Genomic DNA, 16,426 nt, shown 5'->3' with positions numbered 1-16,426 from the left:
TGGGTATGGGGTGTAATGCAACACAATGATAAAAGGATGTGGCACTACCAAGGACAGAAGTGAATGGGAAAAATGATTGGCTCTTGGACCATTTAGTTTTTAAAAATAGAAAACTACCCTAGGGCACTAATAGTGAATATTGTTCTGTTTATCTGAGTTGTGTCCAAGAATATTTTCAGGTATGGAGGTGTCACTGGATTACTACTGCAAGCTGTATGTGGGTCTGCCTTTGAAAACAGTTTAGGAACATCACTCAGTCCAAAATAGAGTAGCAAGATTGCTAACCGGGCCTGGACAGTATGATCATATAATGCCAGTGCTGTGTCATCTGCACTGGCTTCCAGTCAGTTCCCAGGCCCAATTTAAAACATTGGTTTTAACCTTTAAAACTCTAAATACTTTGGAGCCTGGTCCCTAAAGGGTCATCTCCTTGGTTTGGCTGAGATTTTCCTTTGCAACACGACTTAAACTCAAGCTGTGCTGCAAAGGAAAAATGGGTCATCTGACAACATGGTGACACCAAGTGAGTGACACATGAGCTGCCCCTCCTACCTGAGAAATGGCCTGCTGGGGGAGATAAAGATCTGGCCTGTCAGGCTGAAATGGTTCCATACCCCTGCTACAGGCTCCCCTGAATACATAGTTCATTCACTTAATTTTTTTAAAACAATAGTTTTGTAGCAATGTACCTTAGAAATCATAGCTATTGTTTTGTTACTTATTTCTCCCATGAAAACAGATTTGTACATCTCTGTTTTGCAAATAACAGCATATACTATGTCAAAAATGCTAAAATTCTGGTTCCAGTAAATTACACAGCTAGTTAAGCCTTAATTTCAATAATGCTCTAAAGTACCACTAATAAATCTTTGAGCTCTTGTGTACATTCTACACACAGAACACCAATTAAGCTGCATCATAATAAGAAATTTTAAATTATTTTACTTTTCTGTTTGAGCTTAATCATGATACATTAGTACAGCCTCATGAGTGCCACTGCCCCTCCGTTTCTATTCATTTCGGTGGTGGCTCCCTTGCATAGACGTAGACCACACAAGCAAGCCCCACTGTACTTGGTAGATGCTAAACCACAGTGCTTACAGGAGGCATTCATTGTAAAAGACAAACTCTGTTCTTAATACTGTGCATGTATAAGTCTGGCACAATTGGAGTCTGCTTTTGGAAGAATTACACAACTTCATAATTGTATAAACAAGCACAGAATATAGCCCCACAGATTGTAAATCTGAACTTCAGCATACATCCATGAAAGGAAATTGTTTTCACAATCAGCCTGGTTCTTGGGAAACCATCTTGTATAAATATTTTAGTGCAATAATAAATGGAGAAGCATTTGTAGAAGAAACCTTGCAGAATGCATCTCACCCTTTTTAATGTCTGCTTTTAGCAACCTTTGCTTCTTTCACAGCATGGGGTTCAGGAGCAGCATAGGTCCCTCAAGGTCCTTGACCCAGCTGGCAACGGGCACGAGCAATCTCTGGGAATGTGCCACCAGAGTTCAATTCCATTCTTTCATTTTGTGTTTTATGTGGCAAATATACCGCATTCAAAGTCCAAGTGTTTCAGAAGCAGACACCTTGAATAATTTAGGTCGTAATCTTATATCCACCTGGGAATAAACCCCACTGAACTCAATTTGACTAACCTCTGGGTCAAAATGTATAGGATTGTGCTGTGCTGGACATGACATCAGTGACCTATCTGCTCCTAGTAATGTCCAGACATGTTTGTCTGTTCTCTGGATGTTTGGCAACTAAGCAAATGGACACATTTGATAGTGGGAGTCCTTTGGAAAACTTAACTGTAAGGATCCAGCAGGGCAAAGGTGGGGAATTTCAGACCTGGGCTTCCCTATCTGTCCCCATGACTCTCCTCATATTATGCTGCCTCCACAAGCTGCACCCACTCACCCCAGGCCATGCCCTACGCCAGCCCTGCTCCACAACCCTCCATGAGTGCTTTTGCCTGGCTGGAATGTGTCCTTGAACTGTGATAATGCCTCTTGCTTGAGTGGAGGCTGAGGGAGAGTGTGGAAAACACTTACTTTTGCATGGCTGGAATGAGGCCTACCAGTGGTTGTTTTTGTTATGTGCCTCCAAGCTGATTACAACTTATGGTGACCCTATGCATCATTGATCTCCAACAGCATCTGTCATGAACCACCCTGTTCAGATCTTGTGAGTTCAGGTCTGTGGCTTCCTTTATGGAATCTATCCATCTCTTGTTTGGTCTTCTTTTTCTACTCCTGTTTTTCCCAGCATTATTGTCTTTTCTAGTGAATCATGTCTTCTCATTATGTGTCCAAAGTATGATAACCTCAGAAGTATGATACCTTTAATCATTTTAGCTTCTAATGGTAGTTCTGGTTTAATTTGTTCTAATACCCAGTTACTTGTCTTCATTTCTCTGCCCACTTTTGCTCAGGCCCTGGCAGAGAGCAGACAGCAAGGTTGTAAAGGAGGAAATGCAGCCCTTTGGCTGAAAAAGATTCTCCACCACCCCTTATTTGGAGGCTGTAGATACGTGGCTTTGCTGTTCAGTGAGAGCTTGGAAATATGGTGCAAGTGTTTTGTGTGCAAATGGCCTGAGAGTTTAGTCCTCTTCAGCCATCACTTATGTGAAGGGGCAACATGAATACAAAAGAGATGCAGGGCTGTGACATTAGATGGGGAACCTGTGGACCTCCAGATGTTCGGGATGAAAACTCTATTCATTCTTGACCATTGGATGTGGATGTACTGCAGAGGCTGCTGGGAGCCGTAGTCCAGCACAATCTGGAGGGCCAGCAAAGAGGTTAGCCACCCCTGCTTTAGCTCTTTCCATCTTCCCATATGTTCGGAGCAGACATCTGCAATGAGAAGCCCACTGTCCTCATATAGGCTCCTCCCCCCTCCCCTACTCATTTTTGGAGCATCATTTGAAAACCCACACAAAGCCAAGCAAGGAAGAAAAATGTTACAAGCCACACTGGCATTTAAACAACATAACAACTGTAATGACAAGAAGCAAATCCTCATTTGAGTTTCTTTCCTTTGTAGGAAAATGAGTTTGAATAATTAATGATCTTTCTAAACAACTGTTATTGGAGCAAACATCATTTGTCAAGGATGAATTACATCTTACAGTCAGTCATAATGTGCAGCATGGACGACAGAGCTGTGGACTTTTATTTATTTACCCACTTGGTATGTTAACAGGAGACTAGATTTAGCATGGGAAGAAAACCAAATATGCTGTGGTTCAGAGAGTTCTCTGACACATGCATGTATTTCGGAAAGGGCCATAGCTCAGTGGTAGATCCTCTGCCTTGCAAGCAGAAGGCCCCAAGTTCAATCCATGGCATCTCCAAGTAGGACTGGGAGAGACTCATGCCAAAACCCTGAAGAGCTGCTTCCAGTCAGTGTAAACAATACTGAGCTAGATGGGCCAAACTTCTGATTTGGTATACAGCAGCTTCCTATATTCCTAACTTTGTTTATCTAGACTATGCAAATTTCTTGCTTTTGTTGGCATAAGAAATTCACTGAAATAGTGAAATGGCTAATGGCTTCATATATGGTTACCACTGATAGAATTCTTTATCCCGAACACTGGAGATAAACATAAGTTCCAAGTCTGAATGGGTGGTCTGAAAAAGTATGAGAAAGGTATATCATGACAAAGTTAACTGTTTCATAGGATCATAGTGTTGGAGGTCATGTAGTCCATCTCCTACTCAGTGAAGGATTTGCAATGTAGCATGCAATTGTAGCATCCCTGGCAGATGGCTGGGGCTGGGACTGTCCACCTCCTCTTAGATATCTCCAGCGGAGAGATCACCACCTTCTGAGGCAGTCTGTTCCATTGTTGAACAGCTCTTACTATGAGGAAGATTCTCTTAATGATTAACGGAGATCTTTCCTGGATTTCCTTCCATTAGTCATAGCCTTGCCCTCTGGAAACAAGAGGGAACAAGTCTACTCCAACTTCTGAATGACAGCCCTTAAGATATTTGAAGACTGCTGTCATATTTCCCCCCTGCTCCCTTAATCTTTTCTTCTTCAAGCTAAACATACCAAGCAATTTCAACCATTCCCATAGGACTTTGTTTCAAGACTTCTCACCATTCTCACCATCACCCTCTTGTGGACATGCTCCAGTTGGTCAATGTCTTTCTTAAAATGTGGCATCCAGGAAAGCAGGCTGACCCAGTGCAGAATTGTGTGGAACCATTAGTTCTCATGACCCAAACACTATGCTCCTGTTAATGTAGCCTTGCATTGGAGTGGTTGTGGGGTTGTTGTTTTTTAGCAAGTACTTCACACTGCTCACTGTTCAGTGAGATCAACAAAGGTACCTAGATCCTTTCCACATGCACTGCTATTTTATATATAAAATTATATTTTATAATAAAATAAAATAGAAAAGGCTTTAAATAAAATGGCCTTAGTAGGTATAGAAAAAAAAAAGAAAAGAAATAAGTGAGGGAAAAGCTTTTAACCAAGCCAGTCACAATAAGTGGAATAGTATAAAAAAGTCTTCACAATTTGTCTCCAAAAATGTGAGACAAGAACATGAAATTGTCTTAAAAACTTTTCCTTCATATTAAATGGCACTTTCCCCCCTTTCCCCTCCCCCAAATTCCTTATTATACAAATTAGACACTGCAAATATGAATAGTATAGAATTCGCCTGTTACATTTTGATACCTGAAAAAATTCTCTCACACAATTCCAGGAAAGTGGAAGATGCATACCTGTTCCCACTTACTCACCTGTGTTGACTATCTTGATGATTTGCATACCTAAGGAAGTTGAGAATTTCTGTCTAGAAAAAGCCTTCAAGGATAAAGCTGTCCTTTGGGAGAAATCTTAGGAACAGTCAAGCCTAAGAAGGAGGTGTGGGATATGTGTCACATTTTTAATTAGAAGCTCAGTCCCAGTCTTAAAATGCATTTGTAGAGATGATATTCTCCAGAGGGATGGGGAAATAAATGCTTAGAAAAAGGTGGCATAAAATGCTGTCTGTTTCATATGCATGTATTTGTCCCCATTTAACAGAAAAGTATCTTTGCGCATAAGATTTTCTATTGAGGATACATTACATAGTATGTGATTAGGAATGGCGAGATTCACATACTGTAGTATTCCCAGCCACACCATGGGTTGTATCGAATTAAGTCCAACTCAGAGTAGATCCACTGCAATTAATGATCCTATGTTGGTCATCTTCATTAGTTTCAATGGTTTTACTCTGAATAGGACTAGCATTGAATACCATCCTATATCTGTTGCTATGTTCTCCCCCACCCTGCTCCCAAAAGCAATATTGACCATTTCTATAGAATCTGTCATAGCAAAAATGTTTTATAATTCTTATTCTATTTTATCTTCCCAGCATCCCTTTTGATAAAGGATAACCTGCTATTAGGAGGTCTTGTGACTTGAGCTAGAGCTGGGACCCTGCAGCTGTCCTGTGTAGTGAACCGCAAGACCGCAGTTTAGAGCATGTCTATGGGTAATGAGGATTCCCAGGTTCTGAACTGACTCTGCCCACTCAAGCTGGTAAATTGTTATTTAATTTTATTTGTTATTATAATGTTATTTGTTATTTAATTTAATTTTTGTCGATTGTATTGCTTTTATTGTATTTTTATTGTATTTTTATACCTGTGTTTATTTTTCTTTGTAAGCTGCCTTGAGGGCCTTTGGCCAAAAGGCGGGGTATAAATACATTTTTTAAAAAAAATGGGCCTGCCTATGAAAGAAGGCCTATACAGATTTCTTGTGTAGGCTAGAACTTGCCTGGCAACAAGGGCCTTCTTGGCTCTTCAGTGTTCTTTGGCACTGACTCCTGGCTCTGACCACTGGTATAATGCCTGGCTCAACTTTGACAGCTGCCTATGACTGACACTTTCCCACAGTCACCTGCTCAGCTGAGCAGGATTGTGAATCTGAGTCTCAAGACAGGAGGCTTCTTCCACAGACACAACAGGAGTGATCCGGAGACAATTAACTCCACTAAGGGCCCATTGAAATTAATGAGTGTTAGGACTTGTACTTCAGTCCTTTGCTTCAGAGAGGGTGCAAAAACTGATCAGCACTGAAAATAAACATAGGAGATGGGACAGCAAGATAGCATAAATGGAAGAAGAAAGAGTGATGGCTGGTCTGAGCCAAGGTTCCTCTGCCCAATGACAATTTCATAACTCAAAACACTGATAAATGGAATCATGAAAATGTGCAGGGACATTGTCCCTCTGCCAGGCTGTGAGCTTATTGTTTTTAATGCTTTGATCAGGGTGATGAGCATTCCTGAGAATCTGTGACAAACATATCCTGTGCAAGGTGATGAAAAATAAATAATTGTTCTCCCACAAGGTAATAACTTGATAACTAAGGTTAATGAGAATCCCTGGCTGTAATTGAGTCTAAGTAGCTATTGCAATGAAATGACTAGGAACTGAGTCTCATTACAAGTAGTTGCATGTTCTGTGCTCCTGAAGCCACATTGATAACACACACTAACAATGATGTATTTACACTATTTCATATTCCTGTTGAAGCTATTTAATGTGTTTATATGGAGGAGGATCAAGGGAGGACTTGACCTTGAAGCTTGGCCTGGTAAGTGCTCTCAGTCAGAATGAATGAAATGACATCATTTTCCTCCTTTAAGGCCTTCTTTGCAGAGTAGGGACAGAAAGATTCAGGCTTGTCAATGATTCAAATTTATGACAATTTATGGCAGAGGATGAGCTTTCAATCTGCTCCAAGACAAGGAGGCATGCATTTTGCACTGGCCAGTCTCACCTTCACCACCTGCCCCATCCTAAGCCTTGAAGTCAGCTATGACCATCAGTATCGACAACGAAAGAATTGCGTTTAGCTCAGTCATGTTAATTGGGCACCTGCAACTGGGAGCCCAAAATCAGAAGACCTGCTGAAGCCCTCTCAGTATCTTCACAGGGGTACCATGCCATTTTGTGAATGGGAGGTAGTCTCTCCTGCCTTGTGTTCCAGGCCCCATGTGATGATCATTCATCAGGAGGACCTCTATCTCTGGCCAGTTCACTGATTCTGCACAACAATATGACAATATGATCATACCAAGCCATGCATCTGCAACCATTCCATCTTGCTGCAACAAGGTGAGACAGCAGGGGTCAGTCCATTGGCTTCACTGGGACCATCTGTCATTTGGCTCCTCATCTCCTAGATACCTGACATCACATATAAAATCAGGTGTGGGTCAAGTGGGCCTGGGTTGCCAGAAATATCCTAGTGGGCCAAGAACTCCTGGTGGACCAAAGTTGGCCTGTGAGTGGGGGATCTGCACCCCTGAGTTAAAGAGTTTGAAAATTCCTTGGAGCTCATGTAGCCCAATCATCTCCTCAGTGCAGGATCTGCCTGCTTTATCTTCAGCATGGCAGCCCTTCAGGTATTTGAAAACTCCCACCCTTGATCTTCTCTTCTCCATGCTAAACATACTCATCTGTCTTAATCATTCCTCATAGGACTTGGTTTTCAGGCCTCCCCCCACTCCCAACAACACTCCATCTGGTCATCCTCCTCTGGACATACTCCAGAGGAGCTGCTCTGATTTAAACCATGTCTCTGTTTGCTGTTCTTCAAGGCTCAAGCTTTGAATTTTTTTTAATATCCTAGAGACTCACACCAATAAAGAAAATAAGACAAATAGTTTACTTGCACCATTCCCTTTTTATTTGTGTCTGCCATTAACATTAAGCACATGATATTACAGTGACAATATAAGTGATGGTTGAATAGTCTGAGTTTAATTCACAGAATATTTCTATTCATCTCAAGTTCATCTCTTTTCAAAGTCTGTAAAATTTATTTATTGGACAAATTCCAGCATAATTCTTTTTGGCAAACCTCTTTTCAATGACAACATGACAGCCCTTTAAGGCATTCTTCTGCTGGGACCTTTTTTAAAAAAAAAATGTCACAGACATAATCATTCCTTTCTGCTTGAGTCTTAGATAATGTGAGTTAAGATGGGGCCCTGACTTAAATGAATCTCAGATATTTTATTGCTTGGCTGTATGCATGCCCAAAATTCATGACTTTTGTTCTATGGGACTGGGGTGGGGGTTAAATAAAGGCTGTTCATTATGGAAACTTAAAGCTGAGCCATTGTGGCAAACCTTCTTGGATGGATTCCTCTATGGCTGCAGCACAGCATCACAAGCCATGATGGATGAGCTGACCTTACATGGCCATCACATGAGCATCATTACATGGATGTTTTGGAAATTCTGGGTAGAAGAATTTCAAAGACATTTTACCTTTCATTTTCTAAAACTTGTGATTATTATTTTTTCCTCCTTTTTTCCTCGGCATCTCAACATCATCTTGTCTTCTCTACAGATTCTAAACCAGATACAAAACAGGTAAGAATAACTGCAGAGAAGAATCATGAGAAGAAATCTGAAGGGATGCTGCTCCCAGTTCAGGAATGTGTTTTGGGGCTTGGTTAAGCTGCAGCAGCCAGAAGCAGCTGTGCAAGAGGATGTCAACAAACATTCCTGCCCTAAGAAACATAGACATGCCCCTTTCAAAGAAATCTGCTGTGGAAACAAAATAGAATCAGAGACCTATGCTGATCCTCACCCCACCTCCATCCTCATGTTAGCATTCAAAAACTATACAGAAATCTGTCAGTATAATATTTTTCATGGAACAATATCTCAAGAAATTATGATGCAAATGCCTACATGACCCAGAAAATACCTCTTTAGGCTGGAAAAAAAACCAGAAGAAAGTGAGGGCACAGCAGGCGTAGCAGCTGTAGGCAGTACACAAATGTAGAAAGAAGATCTCTGTGTAACATGATTGTGCTTTATCTTTAACATACATTTTGATGACGTTGGTTAGAAGGATGCACATCTGGCAAAAATCCAACCCATGCATTTCACAAACTCCTGTGGAATCTGTGCTAGTCTTCTCCCTGTATTACCTAGACCAGGGTTCTCCAATCTTGGGTTCCCAGATGTTGGACTACAACTCCCATCATGCTTAGCTAGTGGTCAAAGATGATGGGAGTTGTAGTCCACAACATCTGGGGACCGAAGGTTAGAGAACACTATACTAGACCATGACACTGATAGCAGTGACTGCAGGTCTATCACTAGCTATTCATTCAAGACAGCATGTTAGCAAAAATGCCTGTCTTTTGAAAGGGAGGTACTTTGTTAATTTTCCACACTTCTGGTTTAGCACATTCTCCAGGCAATGAACTATTGATGGAAGCATCCAGAAAGAGGTCAGAAAAAGTTGCAACCTCCTCCAATGAAATTCTCCATATATTAGTACAATGCCCTTCTGAAGCTGCAAGAAAATCTGAACTATTTAGAGTCCTTCAGTTTCATAGCTCCCTAGCATTCCATCTTCTTGGCATCAGCTTTTGCTGCCTGTTTACATGTTCCCTCTCCAAGAAATATTAAACAAGCGTCCATAATAGAAGGGTGAGGCTATGTCACAGCTCTTCACTGCACTAATACAATGTTTCCTGGCTGGCTTGTATGAACCACTCCTTGGTTTTCTGATGACACCCGTTGCTTACTATCAAAAGACTAAGTAGGTCATTTCTGCTAAATCCACCCAGCTCCCATTTAAAATCCCAAAATTGTTCCCGAGAGACAAATGAGCTTAAAAGCTGTCTATTGTATGAAAGTCTATTGTATGAAAGCCTTCTAATTAAAAGTCATTATATGAGGTCATAAAGTCCTTGGGGATATATACAGACTCACTCAGAAAGGAATTCATGCTACTAAAGATCTGATTAACTTCTCATCTTTGCTGTTTCAGTCTGGTTATAAGAATGACCATGCCATTCTAATATTCAAAATCTTGTTACAACAAGACAGACAGCTCAGAGAATGAACATATGATAAAGGTCTACTTAATTGGTACCAGTGCTTAATGGTTATGGAGCTGGTGCCATATTGCTGCTTTATATATCTTTGGGTGCTTAGAAAATTGTAAAATTTGTAAATAATTTTTTAAAAATGCTTTGGCAGTAGCATAGCAAATAGGGTCTCAGGGCATGGTCTGAAAGCACATGAGACCACCACCTTGCCAAAGCTAAGCAGGCCTGGTCTGATCAGCAGCTGGATAGGTGACCACCTGCAAACCTCATGTATACCTCCATGGGTCCATGACAGAAGGCCGGTGGGATAGAAATGTAAGAAAAATAAACAATAGTGTTGTCAAAGAGTTCCTGTAGCTAATTCTGCTCCTAGTAGTCATGATAGTGAACTGTTGTGAGGCTTTGAGTCTGCTAGTCAAGAGATGTTCCCCTTTTCCCCTGCCACCTCCCCTGCATGGGATGGGTTTGTCTTTAATACTTCGGTAGACATGTCTACAATGGACATAACAAATCACATTGTTCACTTTGGACGTTTCTTGGAAGTCTGAGGCAGATTGCCTGCATTCTTGATTCTTGCCTATCCTTGAGGGACACACTTCTGCAGGTTGGTGCAAACTCCATGACATATCCTACCTGATGTCTGCAGAGCCACAGACAGGTGAAGCTATTGTGGGAGGCCCAGAGTTCTAGGGGGGTTGCATTCTATTGAAATATTGCTACTGCCTCTCAGTGAAATATGTCCAAGGTGCTTTATGATAGTAAATAGGTTGCAAAGCCAGAGATGTTGATGACCTCAACAAACACAGAGAGAGCAGGGATACGCTGAATACACATAATAAACTAGGCCCAGAAGATCCTGTTGACAACCCTGGGCATTTGCATTTGCATGACACAATCCACACTTGTTTTGATCCCCCTCCCACTGTCAGTGCTGAATGACAGCAATGTGTATTATTCCATTCAGAGCACCCCTCCTGCCTAAGCCACATCACACCAAGCACAAATGATCAGGAAATGCTGCCTCTCATTGGACCACATGCTATGTATGTACTGCTGCTGTATTCCACATCTGCCTCCAGATACTGACTTAACTCTGCAGATTAAAATCTGCATATTCCTGCAGCCTGTGTGCCTATGCCCATGATGGGACCATAATACATATGCACTGTCATGTCAGCGCTATTTGTTAAACACCAGTGCTGGTGAGGTCCCTTCACCCAGTCTTCAAATATCTAACAAGTTCTAGCAGAGTCTGCTGATGTTTCAGAAACAGTGCGTTCCTTCACAGTTATGCTACTTTCTCAGCTATTGACTTTTGGAAAATAACAGTCACAAGATGATGAAGAAAATTCTGCAGCTTGATAGCTGTATAAAGAACTGTCTCCGTTGCCCCTCTTGTCTTGCTTCGATACTGCCTTGTATTGCTTAACTTGGGTTGTTTTGAAGACTTGCTACTGACAAAGGTGAAGCCACAAAACTAAAAGGTTATTTAAGAGTATTTCATTTCCTTTGTGTGAACAGTAGACAACAACATGACAGCAGATGCAGAGCTCAAAAATGAATATTTCATGATCAACAAGAAACTTGTAAACACAAAGTACAGATTTATAATTGATGAAGAATGCATCAGGGACTTTAACATGTTCTGAAACTCTTCACTTCAGAAAAAGCATCCAAATGTGGTCAGTCACGTTAAGCAGATGCTCTCTGATTTGTCTCTAGAGAATTCATATTCCAACAATACATAGAACCATATCAGGCAATGAGAACCACATGGACTGATTAGAGAGAGAGAAAGGGGAAACAGACAAATGTTTGGGGTGGGAAAGCAATCTTCTCTCAAAATGTTCCACTTATTTTTCAGGACTGTCCTGAGTTCCAGATATTGCCAGTGGTAAGAGAAGTGCTCTGAGTTCTGCATTGGTCACATATCCATTGGTCCACTGCTTCCAGTGGAGTAAATTAGGAGAGTTATAATTTTAATGATACACAGCAATAAGATTACCATCAATTGTATCCTAGGGTCATGCAGAAGATTGTGTGATATTTGGTTGGGGGAATGATGCTATTCTCTTACCACTGGCAACACTCTTACATGTATTACAGCAGATGCACCCCTACTAATAATAATTAAGATAGTGCTTGGGGAAGGGGGGGTTGTTACACTCATCACAGGAGGAGTTAACACTACCAGTGGTATACCATGATAGCTGGAACTACAGTACAAATGGTTGTATATCTGAAGCCATGTTGAGAAGATAAGATGAGCCCTGCTGGATCAGACAAAAAGTCTCATCTAGTCCAGGGCCCTGTCCTCAGAATGGTCAACTAGATGCTCATGGGTAGCCCACAAGCAGAACCTGAGCACAACAGCACTCTTCTCTCTTGTAGTTTCCAGCAACTGGTATTCAGAGGCATACTCCCTTTGACAGTGGAGGAACATAGCCATCGTGGCAAGTAACCATTGGTAGTCTAATCCTTCATGAATTTGTCTAATGCTTTTTTAAAGTCATCCAAGTTGTTGGCCATCAGATCTTGTGGCAGTGAATTCTGTATTTTAACTATGTTCTGCATGAAGAAGTATTTCCTTTTGTCTGTCCTGAATCTTCCAACATTCAGGTTCCTTGGATGTCCCTGAGTTCTTATGTTATGAGAGAGGCCTATCAACTTTCTCCACACAATTTCTTACACCTGATGCTGCTCCACTTGTGCTGTCTTGTTGATTATATTACAAAAGAGGAAAGGAAGAGCAGTTATGCTTGGATTGTTCCTTTCTTTCAGATAAAGGGCACTTCCTAGGCTCTTATCATTAAGAAATAAGAGCAGTGTTCCATGTTCAGACAATTTATGTGTGGAATCTGTCATTTATTAAGGGAACAGCAAGTACTACAGCAAGTCCATTATTATCTCTCACTCCCTGTGCACAAACAGCATGAGCAAGTGAAGGAGATTAAGGAGAAGCACAAGGATATTTCCAAAGTTGCTGACAAATATTCAATACACAAAGCCTTGGGAACATAAGAAGAGCCCTGCTAGATCAGGCCAAAAGGGCCATCTAGTCCAGTACCTTGTTCTTATAGTGGCTAGATGCCTATGGGAAGCCCACTAGTAGGACCAGACTACAACAGCACTCTCCCCACTTGTGATTCTCAGCAACTGGCATGCAGAAGCATACTGCCTCTGACACTGGAGGTAGAACAAAGCCTTATCTGCCATTAATGTGCATAATTCTCTTTTAAACCATCCAAGTTGGTGCCCATCACTACCTCTTTCTTGTGGGATTGACTTCCATGGTTTAAGGATGCGCTGTGTAAAGAAGGACTTTCTTTTGTCTGTCCTGAATCTTTCAACATTCAGCTTCATTGAATGTTCCTGAGTTCTAGCATTATGAGAAAGGGAGAAAATCATCTATCTATCCACTTTCTCCACATTATGCAGAATTGTATACACTTCTACTACATTCCCCTTTACTAGCCTTTTCTCTAAACTAAAAGGCCCCAATTGTTGTAACCTTTCCTCATAGAGGAGTTGTTCCAGCCCTTTGATCATTATGGTTGCTTTTTTCTGTTCCTGCTCTACATTATCCTTTTTGAGGCTACTGCTTTTGATTCCTTGTCTTCTACTAACTATGCTAAAAGAATATGTGACTGTTTTTAAATGTTTTCAGTTTTTTAAAATGTTTTTAATGTTTGTATTATCATTATCATCATTATTACATAGTTTTGCTGTTTTGTTGTTGCTGCTGCCTTGGGCTCCCTTGGGAAGAAAGGTGGGATTGAAATTTAATAAATAACAAAATACTGTTTGGCTCACCACATTAAAATTCCCAATATTCTGTGGGGAAAGTTATGACAATCAAACTAGGATAAAACTGATGTAGGTTTGTAGTGTAGATGCATCTCTGACTTGGAATATGATTTGGCCCTACCTCCAAATCCATGCCACCTCTGATAAATCAGTGTTGCACAAGAGATGGTGTGCCACATTCCATGTGCTGATTGTCAATCCTGGGGTCAAGAAAAAGGTGAGAGGGTGTATTGTTGCTGGAACTATAAATTATTATTTGACATTGCTTGCAATGATTTACTTGGAAAGCACCAGGCAGGCAACAACATAAAGTCATATTCAGAGATGATTAAGGGTTGGGGGTGAAGGTTACCAACCATGTATTTTCTCCCTTAATTTTCAGAAGTAAACAGAAAATTGACATCTAGCCAGAAAAGTCAGTGTGACATAACATAAGTGGTGGGAAACATCAGGAGAATTATCTAATGGGTATGGAAAAGATGTCTACTTTAAAGTGGAAGTATTGGGAGTTTGCCTTATATTAAGTCAGACCGTTGGTCCATCTAGCACAGCATTTTCTACAATGATTTGCAGAAGTTCTTCAAGATTTCAGACTGTGATTTTTCCCAGCTCTACCTGGAGGTGCTAGGGAATGAACCTGGGATTTTCTGCATGCAGAACATGTGCTGTACCATTGAGCCATGGCCCTTAGGCAAGGAATACTAGCTTGACACTCTGAGAAGCAACAACAGGAAAGAATCAATTGCACATGGATTTTTGATAGTCATATGTGCCTAGAAATAAACCAGTCACAGCACAAACCCAACTTTAACTGTCATGGTTTCCTACCTCAAAAGAAATCTGGGAGCTGAATTACATTCAAAATCTCTAACTTCATGCACAGAACAACAATATTCAGAATTTCCTATGGAAGAGGAATGAATGTTAAGCCACTTGTCGTCAGTAATATAGATATGCCTCCTTTATTTACTTTGAGGAAAGAGTTCCTATCACATTTACCTGCCATCCTGACCATAAACCTTCAAAAGTAGTGGAAATTACTGCAGGACTTTTGATTAAATGTACTTACAAATGATGTTGCTTTCAAGCAGTGCTCAAATCATGGAGGGAAAAGGTAGAGAGCTTAACAAAATCCACTTCTCTGACTCCCCCCAATTTGAGTCAAATCATGACCTCTCTAGATATTATTTTTTAAAAAGCAGATAAGGGAGCTGTCACAAAAATAAAAGGGGCTGTTCGCATTTTGAGCACTGGTTTCGAGGAAACATTATCTGTTGAGAGTAAGGGTCTATCCTTTTCAATTACTCCCAGTTACTTATTTTTCCAATCTTAAGTTCAGTTCTCCACATTTTGACATCAGTTTGTGATTTTTTTAAGTCCTCATGAAAATTCATTAGTATTTTAGTGCAAATTTTTCCTAATATGCACATTTTTGTATGCAATTATTCCTAATATACACATTTTTACCAAACAATTTCTCCTAATATAATACACTGTTGTATGTTATTTTTACTAATATGTGCATTTTATGCACACTTTACCAAAATATATGCATTTTTTGAACACATCACTTAGCTGGAAAACTGCACTGAACAATTCAGAGAAGTGCAAATTTTGAAAGATGACTGTTTTGGTTCATATATTGTTTTGGAATGTGCAAATTAGATAGATTTACCTTTAAATGCAAGCTTAATTGAATTTCTCCCCCATACTTAGTTGACTGGAACATTAGCTTCTTGATTGAAAGGTGAACAGCAGTTGAATCACTTCCTACAGTGGTGCTTTTAGCTAATTTTAGACTCTAGACTTTATGTAGGAGCCTCTTTAAATAACAATGTTTATTACTACAAAATGTGGCAAGCCAGTCCAGGTTTGTTTGGAGTCCATCCTGCTCACTCCACTGTGTGATGCCCTGGACATCTGTCTCAAAGCCTGGTGGCACCACTGGCTTCCTACCCTCTTCAGTAAGAGACAGGAGACTGGTCAAATACAATCTATCACCTTTGAACCTTGAGAAGAGAGATTCCACAAACCTTCCTCCTCAGTGGTCATCTGTTCAATGAGTTAAAGACTATACAAAACATGATCCATGGCTCTGTCTTTTCAATAACAGGAAAGCATGTTGTATGCACACAGCATCCGCCCTCTGTGCTGTTCCCCTTGACCTTTCGACATACAGAAAAAGGCAACACAGATTGTGCAGGCTGTCATTCCTGTCTAGATCCCAAATGGAGAAACTCAAGGGAGTTGCTTACCTAAAGGTCTTTTTGGCCTGTTCTCATGAATACTTTAGCAGAGTTACCATGGAAAGTGACCGGGAGAACAGGCCCTCAGAAAAGCATTTGATGGGGTGGTTTTTGAGACTGAGGCTGAGTGCAGGTTGCAAGGGTAAAGCTGGCTGGCTTGTTCAGTAAACAGGAGATAAATGCAGCTGGAATGTCATGCTGCCCCGTCAAAAAAAGATTAGGGATTTGTATTTAAAAAAATAGGTCCCCTAAGTCTCTGTCCGTTACAGTAAGAAAGTTTTCAATAGGTCCAGTGAAATACAGCCAAATGTGAAAAGTTTATTGAAAACTAGCAAACAAAATGCTTGGTATTTGGTGACAAATATTTCAACATTCCATCCAAGTTTCAGATTAAAGTTGTTTCTTTCCTAAATGGTCAGCACAGTTAGACAAGGTTATTCTCTTTTTAATTCTTTTTTTTTAATCTGCTGTCCTCGGGG

The 16,426-nt window shown here is 40.6% G+C and overlaps 1 long non-coding RNA gene across 1 annotated transcript; it reads left to right on the top strand.

Annotated features, from left to right (window-relative positions):
• The first annotated feature begins 3,119 nt into the window (after window positions 1–3,119).
• LOC133383501 (uncharacterized) lies at window positions 3,120–9,811 on the top strand. The gene is made up of 3 exons (XR_009762320.1): window positions 3,120–3,206; window positions 5,398–5,564; window positions 8,394–9,811. It is a non-coding gene; the product is annotated as an uncharacterized LOC133383501 (long non-coding RNA).
• Window positions 9,812–16,426: the final 6,615 nt, after the last annotated feature.

Source organism: Rhineura floridana, chromosome 4, assembly GCF_030035675.1.
Source record: "Rhineura floridana isolate rRhiFlo1 chromosome 4, rRhiFlo1.hap2, whole genome shotgun sequence".
NCBI classification, from domain to species: Eukaryota; Metazoa; Chordata; class Lepidosauria; order Squamata; family Rhineuridae; genus Rhineura; species Rhineura floridana.
The sequence above is the reverse complement of the archived record's forward strand: the minus strand, read 5'-3'. Positions and strand labels throughout refer to the sequence as shown.